Source organism: Anoplopoma fimbria, chromosome 17, assembly GCF_027596085.1.
Source record: "Anoplopoma fimbria isolate UVic2021 breed Golden Eagle Sablefish chromosome 17, Afim_UVic_2022, whole genome shotgun sequence".
Taxonomy (NCBI): domain Eukaryota; kingdom Metazoa; phylum Chordata; class Actinopteri; order Perciformes; family Anoplopomatidae; genus Anoplopoma; species Anoplopoma fimbria.
The window spans coordinates 13,608,911-13,627,215 of record NC_072465.1 but is presented as its reverse complement, the minus strand read 5'-3'; positions in this window follow the sequence as shown (position 1 = coordinate 13,627,215).

The window sequence follows — 18,305 nt, the reverse complement described above, 5'->3', positions numbered from 1 at the left end:
CCATGTTAAAAGACCCTTCTCAAGACAGTAAACCATCACATCTGGCGTCCACTCTGGAATTGTCATGGTCCCTGAACTACGAAGCAGGATTTGGGGTAACTTAAGGGTCCGACGGAGGTTCGCTTCTTACCTGGTAGATCGACATGGTAACTGATGCTGAAAAACCTAACCTGCTTGAACTGCTTACATCAGCAGTTCAGGATTCAGCCACTTTAGCTTGTGGTTCCCTGGACTGTTGGATTTACTGATCTCTGCTGGATTTGGCTTCTGTATGCGTGAGAAACTGGGTTTGATACACATTGTGTTGACATTAGCACTTTGATAAAGTGATGGAAGTAAAACAGCTGTAACGCACCGTTAGTCTTCTGCTCACCACTGTCTATATAATGTGATAGGTCGATCCGGCCATGTTAACAGAAATGTCAGATTTTTGTTTAACTGTTTGAACAGACTTGACTGACAGCCCAACAAGAAAAGGAGTTCAAATTTAATTTGTTTGTGGTGCACATTACAAAATCAATTAGAGTACATGATGTGTAAAGATCAAAATAGTCTGCCCTGTTCTTTCAGTAATAAACACATTCTAATAGCCTATTGCTGTTTCTTCTAGTCACACTCCACAACATAGCAGCAGATCGTTCATCAGTCTTTAAGCAGCTGACTAAATCAGTCAGTCTTACCACAGTCTTTTTCTTAAAATCCATCATTCTGCACCAGACTCTCTGGTCTGAATTTTTTTGCCAAACTCAAAAGCAATCATTTCGTAAACAGTATCTTTGTGTTTGCTTTATGGCTTATACTGTACTTTATGGAACTGAAAAAGAAATCCCATACTCGCCAAGGGGAATTCCCTTGTATCATTCACAATATATGGTGTGTAGGCGGGACTACCCCAGAACACCAGACACAAAGTAAATGTGTCAGATGACCCTTGTCTGCATGCAAATGTATGTCTGTTAAACAGCACATTTTTCATCATACAACAAAATAATTTGTGAGCATTTAAGTCTATGTCACATTAACAGGGAATATATATGTTATATAACATTAAAGTACCAGGTTCCTGAATGTTAATTATGTTTATTAAACACAAGCAAAATAATGTGTCACAACTGTGTCATTATATGTAGACATGTTTTTAATTATTCAGCTAGAAACGAATTTGCTCACTCTACTCAAAGATTTATTGTAAACAACTTGCACACAAAAGTTTCCAGTTCATTAACATGATAGTTATGGGTACCAAAGACACAAAATAAATGCAACCTTCGTCTGACCAGAGAATAATATCTGTTTACCCAACATTTTCAATCAAATCACAAAATACTTTTTGTTTTAATAACACTAAAATCCTTCTTATATTATTTGGAATATTGAGTTTAAATAACACAAAGTTATTGAGTTGTTAACTGCATATTATAGGTTTTTCAACAAAATCTAAATAATGTGGCTAAACATTATTATTATGTGTACAATTAACTAATACGTATCAAATTCTTGTAGTTAACTCATGGAGCCAAATCCAGGTCAAAAGTCCTGATCATTTGAAAAAAAGAATTGAAACTGAAAGTACAAGTTTCGATCATGAACTTTGAAAAATACAACAATGTATTCAAAATAAAAATAAGTGAATAAAAGTTTTTTGGGGTTGAATATAATTTTGATTCAATTCTGGAACTGTTTTGAATTAAATATTTATTTTCAATTTTCACTTTCATATATTTTTTGATATTTCAGGTCTTATAGTTTTCAGTTGCAGATTTCCTACTTTCAGATTGAGATCTTATTTTTTACAGTTTCAAATCTTATTTATTTGGTTCCAATTTTTTTTTTCAGTTTAAGATCTTATTTTTTCAGATTCAGACTTTTGGCCTTGATCTGGCGTGGGGGGCGTGGCTTCAACTGAGAGGGGCGTGTAATCATGAGTGACAGCTTAACAAAGAGAGCTGATGACCTTCCTCAACCCCGTGCCCTTCAGGAAACGTAGGTATTGCGAGAGTTATGATTAAACACTATCTATGCGCGACTGTGGCTCAGTGGAGAGCAGGGTCGTCGATCCCTGGCTCCAGCAGTCCATGTCGATGTGTGCTTAGGCAAGACACTTAACCCCGAGTTGCTCTCGAAGGCTGTGCCATCGGTGTATGAATGGGTGTGAATGGGTGATTGATAAGTAATGTAAAAGCGCTTTGAGTGGTCGGAAGACTAGAAAAGCGCTATACAAGTACAGTCATTTTACACACCATATTCACGTATTCAGTAAAAAAAATGACACCAGTGAAAACAGGTCTGTTTAGCAAGCTCTTTTAGACTGTATTTTCCACGAATCGCAGTATAAGAGCAATAAACTATGCCATACTGTGCCGTTGAACAACCACACTTTAATATCTAACGTTTCGCACTTCAACATACCACTGTGAACTCAGCGTAATAACCGCTTGCGATGGCGTCCGCTTCACACGGACAACCTGTTGGCGCCGGTGTTACACCCCAACTAGTTTTCAAACCTACTGGTTTCCCTATGCGTGCGTTGTGTTCGCTCAACAGCAGCAGCTGTGTCAGCGATTGTACAAGTGAGCACGACCTCACAGCCTCGTATGAAGAAATAAATGTAAGAAAATATATTTATGGAAAGATCGCCACGACCTTGGTTCGAACTCTGTTTAAGTACAACACATGGAAATGGCAACAAAAAAACCCCACTAGAATTTGATACAAAATTAAAAATTGCCGACTTACGTTTGGGTTTGGAGGATGAGTCTAAGATACTTTTTTATAAGTTTTCATGGGATAAATGTGCCGACCAAATTTGGTACATCTAGGTCAAACAGTGTGAGGGCAGCTTTGTAAAAATGTAGTAGGGGACGCTATTGAGCTGACTTGCCACTCAGAAGCATTAAATTACATGAGGTAACTACATTTAGGACTTAAAATGTGTGTGCCAAGTGTGGTTGTGTTTCAAGCATTTTTAGCCCTATAAAAACACCTTAGTTTTTCAGGGTTAAGAATGTGTCGCAACGGCGTTCCACGAAACAACAAACTCTTGTAAACTTTTCATCACAAAGGTCTGCTGCGGACATCCACCAAGACAATATAAATCTGTTTTGTGTGTCAATGAGACGAACTAAATGTATCATAATAATAATAATAATAATAATCAATCCTTTATTAGTCCCACAATGGGGAAATTATTTCTCTGCATTTAACCCATCCCGGAGGAGCAGTGGGCTGCAATGAAGCGCCCGGGGAGCAACTTGGGGTTAGGTGTCTCGCTCAAGGACACCTCGGCATGTTGCCGGTAGAGGGGCTTGAACCACCAACCTTGTGGTTACGGGACAAGCGCTCTACCTCATGTGCCACAGCCGCTCCCTTCAGGAACTGCTCTCATGACCTATAAGGGCAGTAAGTGGTCCTGTGCCTGGACTATCTCAAGATAAAGCATGGAGTCACCCCAAGTGACCCCAAGTTGGACGCCACCCTATTTTGGAAAAATAGGGAAAACTTCAAAATGTGATATTAATCAATCTAATCTTAATCTCAGGGTTGCTACGGAGTTCTTTTCAAGGTGTACAGTGAGCTATTGTTTCATATACAGACAAATCGAATGTGATTAAGTTCTTTATAAATGAAATATTTATTAGACAAACTACATAACTAAACTACAAAACATAAAATAAACAGAATAAAGGGAAAGAATAAAGAATAGAATGAAGAGTAAACTGAACAATGAACCACAACTAAGTGAAAAGGATTGAATGTGACCAGGTAGAGTCAGTGACTCATATCATTGACTGATTAATCAACTTGAAGCATTTTTATATTGGTTTTAAGTTAAATCTAATTTAGATGCTTCACAATCTTCCCTGGTGCTTCTCAAACTCTCTTTAGGCACTCTGAACGGTGCCTAAATCATTTGAACCAAATTCAATGTAAAACGTCAATTGATGAAGAAAAGACTTGAGAGGGACCTGATTAATCTGTAAGGAGGAGGACGTAAAAGTATTATGATTCTAGGAGAAGGAGAAGTTTGGAGCAGATTAGACAATGAACGGTTGAGTTACAACAACTACCTGTTTCGTGGCGAATGGGGATTTTTTGCCACCAAGCCACTGATACATTATTGTTGCTGAGGCTCAATAATTACAGGCTGGCTACTCACAGTTACAATCGCAGAGTGGGCATCTGCTACAATACTCTCCCTATATTCCCCAAGACTTGATGTGAATAATGATGCCTGAGACAGATGATCAGTTTGCTGCACTTTAATCCAATACACTTGTCTGTGTGTATGGGTATGAAAAGGTAAACAATACAATGTTAATGTTAACAACAGTTCATTTATTTATATGCCATAGCCTTAAATAGCTGCATATATCCTAGGGCTGCAGGATATATCGGCTATGTACGATATATCGATATAATTTCCAAGGGGATACAAGATTTGACAATATCGTTTATATCGATATATGCGTTAAAATGGTCAGTTTCGCCTCAAGCGTCTGTGTTTGCCTTGGGAGACTGTGAGCGCGACCGCGACCCCTCCCACTCTGTCGTTCCGAACGTGCCGTGTGCAAAGACGCGTCTTTCCCGCCCCCGCCACCCCCTCACAACAAATCAAGCATGGAGGATCCCGATAAAAAAAACGAGACGGCGGAGCGAGACGACATTGTTTCTAAAAGGAGAAACAACGGTTCCATCATATGGAAATGGTTTGGTTTTAAAAAAAAAGATGAGCAGCAGCTGCAGGTCATCTGTAGGGAATGCAACAAAACAGTTGCGTCCAAAAGTGGAAGCACGACCAATCTTTTCCACCATTTGCAGCAGCGGCACAAAGTGCAATACGAGGAATGTGTGAAACTCCGTGGCTGTGCTGCTGCTGCTGCATCACCGACCGCGAAAGCATCTTCTGCGGCTGCCCCAAAACAATGTCTATTGCAAGAATCCTTCACTCGTGGTGAGCCATATGACAAGAAAACCAGAGTTCCATGTTCCATTCTGGTGAAAATGACTATACAAAATCACATGTTGATATATGTTGCAGTCATACTGATCTGTGTTTTATTAAAAGTGCTTGCAACGTCTCACATGTGACTTTTGACTTAAAAAAAAAACATCTAACCCACTCTATCGAAAATATCGAGATATATATCGTATATCGCCATTCAGCCAAAAAATATCGGGATATCATATTTTGCCCATATCGTGCAGCCCTAATATATCCTATAACTTACAACTAGCATTAACAACCAAACGTGCAAGCTAACGAAAATGAAAGTACCCTAGTCACAGTGAACATAACATAACCTAGGAATTCACCGGCCTTTTAAATAAGCTTATAATAAACTGTATGCATCCTTGTCAGCAATATATACATAAAGGTAAAATGATAAACTGTCCAGCATATAAGTATTAACATAGTGGGACCGTTCAGTTCCGTAATCGCAGGTAAATTACGTATTTCTACCCCTATTTATACACACTGTAATAACAGAATCATAAAGAGAACAATAATAACGGTATATCCGGTAAATAAACATCATAACTTACATTTCTCCAACTGTCACTCTGTGTAGCACATCAAACATGAACAGATAAAATAGAAAAAGTCTGAATCATGCTGCTCTCCCTCACTCCCAAAAAGACCAGTAGACCCTAATCGGCCGAGTCTGCGACAGCGACCCTAGTGGCTGAGCCCTCAATAGCCCGCCCTGTTATGTCCTTCAAAACAATAGTAATTTTTTGATCTTTTGATAACTTTTCACTGCAAAGGTCTCAAGATTATAATGACCAAGTTGGAAGTCAATCGGGTTAAATCTCCAGGGGGAGTTTGTTAAAGTCGGCACCTTAAAATGGTCCAAAAATGTCATAAAATTCGAAATAACTGACTTCCTGTTGGGTTTAGGACCTACTTTGAAGACTTTTTGTACGTCCCATCATATTTTACATACTTTGTTTTTCTTTGGCCTGGGCTGTGTGATGATGAAAATAATTTCTTGCAAATATTCCAACACTTCCTGTATTCACTATGTCCTGCTAGATAACACAGGCAAACATGCATAATAGTGTTCTATATCAAGTGTAGACCACATCATGTAAATGGGATTCTGTTTGTAACATAACCCTGATTTCCTTTCAGCAGCAGGTGGCACTTTGACAATAAGTGGAAATAGGCTTGTTGACATCCTCAGACCATGACTTATATGAAGCATTTACATTTTGGGGCAGATTCTAGCAAGTCCAGTTGAGTTACATCAGCTAGTTTAATGGAGAATCACCTAAAATGGCTGCCCTGCCACAGTTACGCCATTCCAAGAAAGATAAAGATTTTCACAAAGGTCTTTGGATCGGACTGACCAAATTTGAAGTGTATCTGATAAACTCACTAGGAGTTTGTTAAAATATGGCACCTGGAAATGGCTAGAAAAGTAGAGAAAATGAACAGAAAATTAAAAATGGCCGACTTCTGGTTGATTTCAGAACGTGGTCCCAAGATACTTTTTTTAATCCATGTGATACATGTGCCTACCAAATTCCATACTTCTAGGTAAAACATAGCGCTGGGGCTGTTTTGTTGAAAGTTGATTTCATTTTTTTTAATGACATGGCGACTAGTGGACCAGCAACGGGAGAATTCACATTTAAATATAATTATTGGGTTTTAACTCACGTGAATATTTACAGATAGTGTTAAAACTAAAAACAAGGGACCTGATCAGATCACACTTATGTTAAATTGATCGGTTAAGTTACGTGACGCTATTAACTAACCAGCTAACGCTACCGAGAGCCGCTACGCTATTTATAGCAACTCGTCCATTTCAATTTTTTAACTTAGCTTTACCTCTTTTATGACAACCACAGCTGGTTGCTAGGAGACGGGAGCGGCAAAGGGTTGGGGGCTCGCTTGGTCCAGCCTTCGCGGTATTCAAAGGACACGGCCGACGTAGAGCCCGAAGGCTGCAGCCGCTGGATTGGGACACAGCTACAAACTGTCTGCTTAGAGGGTTGATACCTCCCACAAGTGTGTATGACAAATGGTGCCTGTGTCCTGAGAGGGGCGGGGATCATTTTCACTAAAGACACAGGGACTCTCTGCTGAGCGATGCCTCTCACCAGTGTCTACGACAAACGGTTGGATGATCGGGCCCTCGCACTCTGCGCACGTCAGGGGCACTGGTGAGACGCAGGACGATGTGGCCATGAGTGTCTGTGACCGTCGCAGACCGCCTCCACGAGTTGAAGGGGCTTTGTTCTTGTAAGAACAAATTAGTATGGGAGCAATAAAGAAAAGTGAAGATGAACAGGAATTCACATTATAGACACAACTGTATATCTAACGATTAGGTCTCAGTTTAGCACAATGGGTGTGTGAATTGGGAGAGCAAGATAGATTGTGTCAATATATTTGTTTCTGGTTGATTGCGTTATCAAAGAATGTACACGTAAAAAGCAATGTCACATTTAATATGTTTGTATATGTGTTTTTACATGTGTGCAGAAGTTTTTTAAGGCGTCCAGTCAGACAGAGGAGGAGACAGACAGTAGACAGGAGATGGTTGTGGCAGGGGATGAGTTACTGGATGAAGAATGTAGATTTGTTTTAATTTATAATTGTTCAACTGTTTTTTGTTCATATATTGTTATTTTAGAATTAAAAGTTGTATTATTACTTTGGTTCATGTGGTTGTTTATTGTCTATTGGTGGATAATATTGACAGTATGTGGGTCATTTAGACGATAGCCAAAATTCCGAACCTGAGGCATCAAATCTACAAACCAATAGTTACGTCTACTTCTTATACACAGTCTATTCATAGTTTTCAGTCAGGTGACCTGTGCGGTGACCTGGAGGGCAAAAGAACTAGCCAACATGGCAAGCTGGTCAATTTTCCTCCAGTTTCAATCCACGAATGTTTGAAATACCTCTCAACTGAAGAAAAACATAGATATCAGATCAAACTGTATGTTTTGAGTACTTGCGATTTATAGACATCGCCTGTCGCCATATTTCAGTGGCTTAAATCCGCCATGTAACTGCCAGAGCTTCACTTCGGTGATGTTTACCTCTATCTTGTGGATAAAACCTCACCTTACATGGTCGCCAGTGTGCAAGCGTACAACAGTGTTTACAACTCTTATTTTTGCAACATCATATGCTAAATCCAAATCATCTGAAGGCAAGGCCTGTTACTCTGGGGTGCCTGTCCTGCATAATGATGACAGATCTGAGTGTAAATCATGAATCTGTAAAAGTCTGTACATTCACAATAGTTGTTTAAAGCTTGACGCCACACATTATAAAATATAAAGGTGTAAATGCAACAACTGTATGCAGGAGACATTTGCGTTCAACAAATTGGACGAGAGAATTTGGAATTTGAATTTGCGATAGAGTGACACCAAAACACACACACACAGAGAGAGAGATTTCGAGGAGGATACTGAGTACATTTTAGACTCACGATGAGATATTTTTTAATGAGCACTCATACAAAAGTTACGAGACCAGAGGGAGCGGCACTAGCTTGTTAGCATGCTAACGTATCTGCAACTTCATGTAATGTTACTTATGTAAATATTATCGCTTTGCGCGACTTTGTATGTGTTGCCCCTCTGGCTTCGTGGTAACCAGGAGGGTCAGTGAGGATAAATCCCTGTTGTTTAAAGAAACAAGAAACACGATGATTCGCTTTCATTAGCCTTGACCGCAGGATTTATTCTGCATAATTATGCACACAAAAACATTTAAATTATATTTCCGACTCTTTACTACAGAATACACCTTTGATAAGTGTGCGTGTAGACGCCATGACACATTCTAGCGGTAGAGACACGGTACGAGTTACACCCTTCCACTGTCTTCACACACCACGTGTCATTATCATCTCACTCACCGTATGGCCAAATGACCAATCTATACTAAATACATAAATACATATCAAAAACCCAGACCTATATAAACTGTCTATAAGCACTCACTAGATATATAGGCTAACACATTAGCATGTAGCTTCATGGTCTCGATCACACACACATTAACAAAACAAACCATCACTATCACTCAGACTGAAACTATTACACTCGTGACCTAACTAACATGTTTACCCTTTAAGATATGTTGTGTTCGTGCATTTTTGAGGAGTTTTAACCCACCTGTTGTTTAAAGAAACAAGAGACACGATGATTTGCTTTCATTAGCCTTGACTGCAGGATTTATTCTGCTGCGCTGTGTCCCTGTGGTATTAATGACCTCCTCAGCATCGTGCGCCCCCTACTGGTCTAATGAATTCTTATTTTAGAAAGCTGACATTGTTAAACGATATATTTAATCTGACACAAAACAAAAAAATAAAGGGGTGTCTGTTTTTATCTTATCAATCCTTTTTGATCACACTATGATATATTATCTTTTAACCCATTACACATGCTGTCACGGTAACGTTTGCTACTATCACTGGTCCAGTAACGTAACTCAGCACTCGGACGAGAGCTAGTTAATTGTTAGCAGCATGTGCTTGTTGAGGAAAATCATTCAAGTCCAGTTCAGAAGTTGCTGTGGTGGTGTGAGTTTAATGAAGTATGCCAGCACACTGGTGAACTGTCAGGCACATCTGAGCCGGTGAGTTGACCCAGAGCAAAGGGAAAGGAAGACCATGACCAGACATAATAGTTGTGTCCCAATCCAGCGGCTGCAGCCTTCGGAGGAACCAGCCTTCGCGGTCTACGTCGGCCGGGTCTGCGAAGGCTGGACCGAGCGGTCCCCGAAATGAGACGGTCTGGTACACAAATGATTTCCTGTTTACGTCACCAGCTTTTCGCGCCCCCACCCTTTTGCGGCTCCCGTCTCCTAGAAACCAGCTGCGGTTGTCATAAAAGAGTATAAAAAAGTTAAAATATTAAAATGGATGAGCTGGTTAGTTAATAGCGTCATGTAAATTAACCGATCATTTTAAAATAAGTGTGATCTGATCAGGTCCCTTGTTTTCAGTTTTAATGATAATAATTAAGCCTTTATTAGTCCCACAATGGGGAAATTATTTCTCTGCATTTAACCCATCCCGGAGGAGCAGTGGGCTGCAATGAAGCGCCCGGGGAGCAACTTGTGCCACAGCCGCCCCTTTAACACTTGTATCTGTAAATATTCACGAGTTAAAACCCAATAATTATAATTAAATGTGAATTCTCCCGTTGCTGGTCCACTAGTCACCATGCCGATAAAAAAAAAAAAATCAACTTCACCGGCACGCAATGCATCTTGGGATATGTTGGGCCGCGAAGGATCCATCAGTTGTAGCCACCGAATCTGGGAAAAGTAGGCTGCATTTGTCGGCCGCATTAGAAGGAGTCTTTGAAATGGGACAGAAAAGGGGCATTTGCATTTAGACCTGCAGGAAGGACACACCTTTGGTATTTGATCACGTCAAGGGGTCAACACAGTAGAGGGGCCGGAAGTTGCACCCAGGCCCCATTTTGTTAGTCAGTCTTTACTGGTCAAAAGTTTATTCTTCATCATGCTCAGCAGGAGTGTGTAGTTGTTTGGCTAAACGGAGCTAATAAAGCTAACAGCTAAGCAGGTAAACACAGAGACGGAGTGACATTTCTGTTCAAAGTTATGACGCATCAAAACAGTTTACTAAGGTTCTGAATGTGTTTTGTTTTACATTAGAATTGTTTATCGAGATTTTTAAATAATGCTTTGAGTGTCTGTCGTCGTTATTATATCATATTATTATGTCACCCTAGAGAAAACAAATTTCTTTTGAACATATTGATTCTAACGTAACATGGTGGTTAAATCGATTTACTTAGAATTTTTGTTTGAGTGAAAACAATGGTATTGTGCTTTTTTAACTTGAAGTGCGCAGAGCTGGCGCTTAGAAAAAGGCGCTCTGTGGACCTCATAAGAAAAATAGTTATACACGTCTTCTGTTTAATGATGTAGCTTTTATATCATTGACTTCTTTAAAAATCTATATATTTTTTACTCATTGTTTTGCTGAGCTGTTAGAGAAGACAAGAAAGAGACCACATAGGTTGCACTCACTGTAACACAACACAATTAAGAGGTGTTTCTGAGCTTATGCAAAGCCTGCTAGTTGTCATTATAAAAAGTCCCAATGATGTTACTGATGTATTGCTTAGTTATAGTAATATATAAAGATGGAATTGTAGGCCAAAAGTCTCTTGTAATGTCCCTATTAATTATTAGTACCCCAAATACCTTCAGATGCCGCAAGGGAAGTCTTACCGCCGTTCTGAGGCTGCCAAGATGAGGGTGGTGGAGCTACGTACTGTCGCTTTTGAGTCTCAGCAGCTTGGAAATGCCAGTTGTGCACGTATGGAACCAACCATCTTTCCGAGAAATGTTTTCTTATATGTGTTGATTGTCAACTGTTTTTTCCTCTGTTTTGTAAAGTTTTCCTATTAAGAAGATGTGTAATTGTATATGCGATTAATGATTGAAAAGGTACTTTAGGTTTAACTTTTGGTGTTTTAGTTTGTTTATAAATTGGCCGCTACTGGTTACCGTGACGTTCCGCTACAATGGCCAATTTCCCCCTTCACTGGACAAAGCCACAAGTTGTCAGAGTCTCCATACAAGAAGGTAGTATGGCTTTATAATTTATGAACAAACTAGTTGATGTAGAAGAGTTTTTATAATTGTTCATTCTAAAAAAAATGCTCAACAGAGTTGAGGACTGAGGTAGCGCATGCTGCTCTGCCTTAGGCACCCGATGCAGTCTTTGTTATGGCTCCCAGCAACAACTTGGCGTGGCAGTGGCAGACTTTGGCAAGCCTCTGGCCAGCGTCTCCAAGCTTATTTCATATTGTTTTTATTTTTGTATGTTTTGTACTATAAGTGTTGTGTTTAGGATTCGTCAGACACCGGAGAGAAACAGTTGAGTTAAAGTCAAAACGCTTTATTGCAAGCTTTGTGAGAGTATTACATTTCCGGCATTTATACGTGCACGGTCCTAATTATGGATGTCTAACAAAGTTAGAGTACCAAAGTAAAAAAGGCGCTTAACACACGGTGCGCAGCGGATTTCATAGGTTCTCCTTTAGGGAGCCTATTGGTCAAATATTAAAGTAGCAGGCGGTGCTTGTTTTAGCTATAAGCGGCCTGGTTGGAGCTCTGGGCATATCCGCCCACACTGGCTCACGTCCCATTGGTTGCTGTCATCTTTCAGTGTGTGTGTATGTTGTCGAGTGCACATGTGCGAATCTGGTGTGGACGGGTTTTATTGGGCAATCTGTTCTATCTCCTTATCTTTATTACTTGCCTGTCTTCTACAGAGAGGGTATTTTCCTCGTAGAGTACGACTTTGCCTACTCCTTAAGCCAGGTGGTTGTTTCATCTTGTGTGTGTGTCAGGCCCTTCCTGGCCTGGTGTGCATTTATATATGTGTGTGTGTCAGGCCCTCCCTGGCCTGGTGTGACTGATTCATCATTTGTATATGTGTGTGTCTCAGGCCCTTCCTGGCCTGGTGTGGCTGTTCAAAGTTGGTGTGTAGACGCGGGGATGCTCCCACGCCGTTTCTGACCTTTTGCAGCACCTTTCCACTCTTTCTGAGTGCCTGAGCTTACGTGTAATAAAGTAAAACGTGCTTGTTAAGACAGCTGTCATGGTTACTTTATGTTTGTTAATACAACTGTCATGGCTATCCTATATCACTAATAAGGTGAAGTGTGTTGTTTAACACTGCTGTAATAAGGTGAAGTGTGTTGGTTAATACTGCTGTAATAAGGTGAAGTGTGTTGGTTAATACTGCTGTCATGATTATTTTATATTACATAAGTAATGTATTTGTTTGAGCTGTTTCACATAATGTATATTTATTTTAATGGGCATGGGGGGGGGATCTAATTTTGTAGAATCTAACTGTTTTTGCAGGTACACCTGAGTGATAGTGATGGGATGAAGATCCTGGTGCAGTTGCTGTGGCGTCATGCTTATGAGGTAAGATTCTTTTGTAAATGCTCTGTTTGCCTTTAGTTTTGCAATTTCTTTCCTGTGCTTTAATTCTTGTCTTTGTATCATATGTATGCACGTAGGTATAGTTTGTATGTCTTTATTCTATGTGAAGTACTTTGTAACTGTTTAAATAGACAGCTATATAAAAAGAAATATTATTGTTATTATTTGCACCTTGACACACCACCAGCACCAGAACCGAATCCACAGATTTCTCCCAGAACATCACCACCAAAGGAGAGGTCAGCGTGTCACGTCAACCAGCCCTCTGTGAGTGGTCACTTGTTTGACAGGGCAGGAAGATATTAATTGTTATGTTGAGTTTTTGAAGAAGTGATATTCAAAGGGTAGGTATTTGTTAACCAACCTGGGCAACTTGAGACATCATGTGGTGCACCCAAAAACTGAGGTCAAGTGAGCTGTCATCTGCGAAACCTCGGTCAAGCCAGCCGACGCTGGAAATGTTATGCTCATCTATTCGTGGTGCTACGGTATGGGTGCTTAGATAGCCCAAAACACGAAGATAAACCAACAGTTTAGCAATAATTTGTCGAATTTGATGTATCAATGGCAAAATCAACATTATGTTGCACATTATATGAAATCCAATTCAAGTTAAAATATGAAATCTACTTACACTACTGTACTTATTTTAATAACAAAAAGGGCATCGAAAGTTCAAATGTCATAAAAACATTTTCTTTATTGGTTAGCTAGAATTTTTGTTTAGCTGCTGTCATGTCAAGAAGACACTGTGTTCTGCTCTGAGAAAGGAAATGTTATTTGTATGAACCCACAAAGGAAGATGACTTGAAGAATAAGTGGCTAAACTTCATTTTTTTAATGCATTTTACTGAGGACAACTTTCAAAACTGGACACAGTTCACGGCTGGATTTTCGAAACGCTTACTGCCTAAAGATGATGACGGTTCAGGATAACAATCTGTAAGTAGATTCATTATTTGTGTATGATTAATGTTTAACACAACAAAGGTAGCTAACGTTACTAGCCGGGATTCAAATGTTAACATAGGGCTCAGCTGTAGCCTCGGCTAACGTTGGCAGCTAACGTTATTGAGTTCTAATGGCTCTGTTAATCAGCTTTAGCCCGACTAACACTATGTAGAATATGAGGACTGAATATGTCCATGGTGCAATAGTGTTCAAGTGAGGAGGTAGGTTTGTGATTACAAACTGTAATGTTACTGCCACTATCCATTTTGGTTTGGCTAACTTTGTAGCTATTTTCATGACTGTTACGCTGTATCTGCTCTGAGCCACTGCTCCTTTCATTAAACTGCCAACAATAGGTCAACTAGACACATCCCAGCATAAGATGAACAACGTAAATTTGACTCATAGCTAGACAGCTGGGCTTTATTTGTGTTAAAAAATAATATTGTGAATCTTTGTGCATGTGCTTACATGTTTTTTCACAGGACATGACTGTTTAGCTTGATAAATGTTGACTGTTTTCATCTGATGCAAATAAGTTTTAATGAATAAATTTGTCTGTCTTTTAGAGTACATCACTGAAGGACCGTCAACAGACTGTCCACAAAGCTGTCCGGGGGTACTCTGAGGGATACTCACCTGAGAAGCTAAGGTCTGTTATACATTTAATGTGCTTTTGTGTTTCATTTTTAAATATAGTACTTGCTAACATTGTAGACTTGTGAAATACTCTTATGGGGACTATGGGGAATACAGAGCATTACAGTTTCATGAAAACTCAAGAATTTCATCTTTCTCGTAAACCTTTGACTTTGTTATAATGTTAGAGCATTATTTTATTGTAGGTTGTGCCTTTTCATTTATTATTATGAAAATGAGGACCGTGAGCAAGCAACAACATCTGCAGGAACATCTGTTTATAAGGTCTTGTTCCCTTAGTCAAAGAAGGGTGAATGCAAAGCCAGTTAAAACAGACCCTTCATACAGTAGGTTGTAAAATAATATTTACTTTTTATAACATAAAATTAACCTAAAATGTGGAATATGTTTAAAATACAAATAAGGAAGGAAGGAAGCATACTAAGTTTAAAACAATAAAATTACTGTTTAAATGCTATGTTACAGAGTCATGTATGAACTGATGAGGCACGTGATTGAGACAATCCCCAAGGACATGTCGTCCCAGAGTGACAGATCCTCAAAGGAGAAAGTGTTGCCCGCCATGTGTCCCTCTTCTGTCAAGGAGCAGCCTGAAGCCAACATTCTGACCAGCCGGATCAGGAAACACCCTGCGTTTCTGAAATACAACACATGACGGGATGGCGAGCCTCATGTGTCGTCCTAAATATCACCAGCTGACAAAGCCACGGTAGTTGAGAGGCCGGCATCGCCTGTATGGAGAGGATCACACATCATTACCATTGCAGCTAAAAACTATCAATTCAGTTTTACAGGATTAACAAATGTTTATTTTTTTTATATTTGAAAAGAAATAAAGTAATTTGGAGAAAAATAAACAATTCTCATTTCTTCATTAGTTCTTATGATCTTGTGTTATAATGAAACAATTGTGTTCAGATGTAGTTAACACTGATTTCATTATATGTAATAACAACTTACTCCTCTTCAATACTACGCCTCAAACATCCAGCTCTGTATATGTTGTGGATAATCTGAAGGTTGTATGGATTCAAACAGTTTGGATCAAGGTCAGGATGGTGAACCATGCATATATGAGGGACTGGAACCTTGTTAATTTGTTTCAAAACCTGATAAGAGAGGACGGGAAAATAAGACACTGATTTACAAGAAATACTGTGTTACAATTAAGCAAATAAAATGGTTTGATCATATTGTTGGTTACAAACATAATTCAATTCAATTCAGTTTATTTTGTATAGCCCAGAATCACAAATTACAAATTTGCCTCAGAGGGCTTTACAATCTGTGCACATGCGACATCCTCTGTCCTTCCCTCACATCGGCACAGGAAAAACTCCCCTAAAAAACCCCTTTAACAGGGAGAAAAAAGGAAGAAACCTATGGGAGAACGACAGAGGAGGGATCCTTCTCCCAGGATGGACAGAATGCAATAGATGTCATGTGTACAGAATGAGCAGCATAACAGTTCTTAGATACAACACATTCAATGTATATGACATAAATTATTCATATAATAAGACTACTTATAATAACAGCAGCAATTATTACAGTAGAATTATAGCCATGAAAATAGGGATAGTAATGTGACTAATAATAATAATCGAAGTAGCAGTGGGTGTCAGTCGGCTCACAGCAGGAGGCACGACTACGGTCCAGGTACCACAACGATTCATGGAAACCTGCAGAACGAGAAAGCAAAAGGGCTTCAGGGTGGAAGTAAAGCTAAAATGCTTAATGGTACAGGTAATAGTAATAGTAATGTGACTAGTAATAATAATAATGGTGGTAGCAGTCGGTGTCAGCAGGGCCGTAGCAGGATGCACATCCACGGTCCAGGTACAGCCACGATTTATAGAAGCCTGCGAAGCGAGAAAGCACAAAGACTCCAGGGTAGAAGCAAGTCAATAAGCGTAATAGTACAGGCAATAATAATAGTAATGTGACTAATAATGATAGTGGTAGTAGTAGTGGGTGTCAGCAGGGCCTCAGTAGGTGGCACGATGACAGTCCAAATATAACCCCGATTCCTGGGAACCTGCGAGGCGAGAAAGCACAAGAACTCCGGGGAAGAAGCAAAATCAGTAATGTGCATAAATAGGAGATTAATACATAAAGAAGGAGGGAGAGAAGAGGAGAGAGGAGCTCAGCGTATCCTAGGTAGTCCCCCGGCTGTCTAGGCATATAGCAGCATATCTAGGGGCTGGACCAAGGCGAACCTGTATAACAAATTCCGTTAATTAAAACAGAAACTCGTCACATTCTGTTGTTATTCTTTTTATCGGGAAATCAATGTTAAACGCCAATAGGCTAATGAGACACAACAGAAACCCAAACACCGCAATCATATAATACATATATTGTCTGTGTTCGATGTCATGCGTGTGTGGTTATTTACACAACAAATGAACAAACAATAATGATCCGTGATCAAGTCCAAAGTGAACCAGAGTCTCGCAATGCCGCAGTGTCAGCCTGGTTCCGCGATTGTCTTTACCATGTATCCAGCAAAACAGTCTCTGATCGTAATCCAAAGAAGTAAACAGTCCGTCTCCAAATCAAAAACAGCAATCCATTGCGCAGCAAAAACCAGGAACAAAATCACCGCTTCGCTCACCAGATCCCGAGCTGAGTAAATCCTTCCGAATTCTGGTACTCCTATATATGTCTCACTTTGTGGATCGGTCCAGAGAAAGCAGTTGGTGGAATGTATTAAATAAACATACATATAAACAAAAGATCGCTATAACAACTGGCATTTGCTGTCTAAGTCGTATTGATATTCTAACTTAGCTTGCCGCCACTTCCTCATTCAAACTCCCCCGTGAGAAAAAAACACCTCTGGTCCGTTTGTGCGTCCACCCCTCTCATTCCCAGGTGCGTACCTATTTAAAGGGATAGGCCTACACATAAGGAGGCTAAGTGATCGCTAAAAATACTGTCCCATACATATTTTAGTCAGTGGGATAATATACCGTAAACATAGCATATGGCCAGACAATGTATTATTTCCAGCTCTCATATGTCAACTGCCTATGAGCCTATATGGCTCTTTTCCAGCCTCTATGTTTGATAACAGACACTCATTATTATGTGAACATCACACCTGAACCAGCCCTAACTATAAGCGCTATCAAAAAGGAAGGTCTTAAGCCTGCTCTTGAAAGTGGTGAGTGTGTCTGCCCCCCGGACTGAAACTGGAACCTGGTTCCACAGAAGAGGAGCCTGATAACTGAACCCACACAGCAAAAGGACTCCGCGGCGGATCCGCCGCGGAGATATTGCGGCTTCCGGAACGGACCCGCGAAACGGACCCGTATCGGAGTTCACTTGCACTCAGGGACGGATCCGCGCCACATCCGCTCCGGATCCGCGATTACCCGGAAATGTATACAGACATCCGCCGCGGAACCGCAACGGACTCATAAAGATCCTGGCTCATCTGGCCCGGGTCCGTTTTGGACCCGTTTATCTTATTTTCAAAATCCCTTCTGTTCTTGCTGTAGGATAAAATAGGATAAACTAAACTATAGGATAAACTAAACTATAGGATAAAACTCAAAACTATCATTCCTAGCCTAGGCTACAGCAATATACGCCTAGGCATACGTTTAAATATGCATTGCCTTGTATGTTTTACCTAACAATATTGTCAATAGGCATAACAATAACAGAAAAGCTTCAAGTCAAGACATCAATTTACTGCACAAAAGTAATC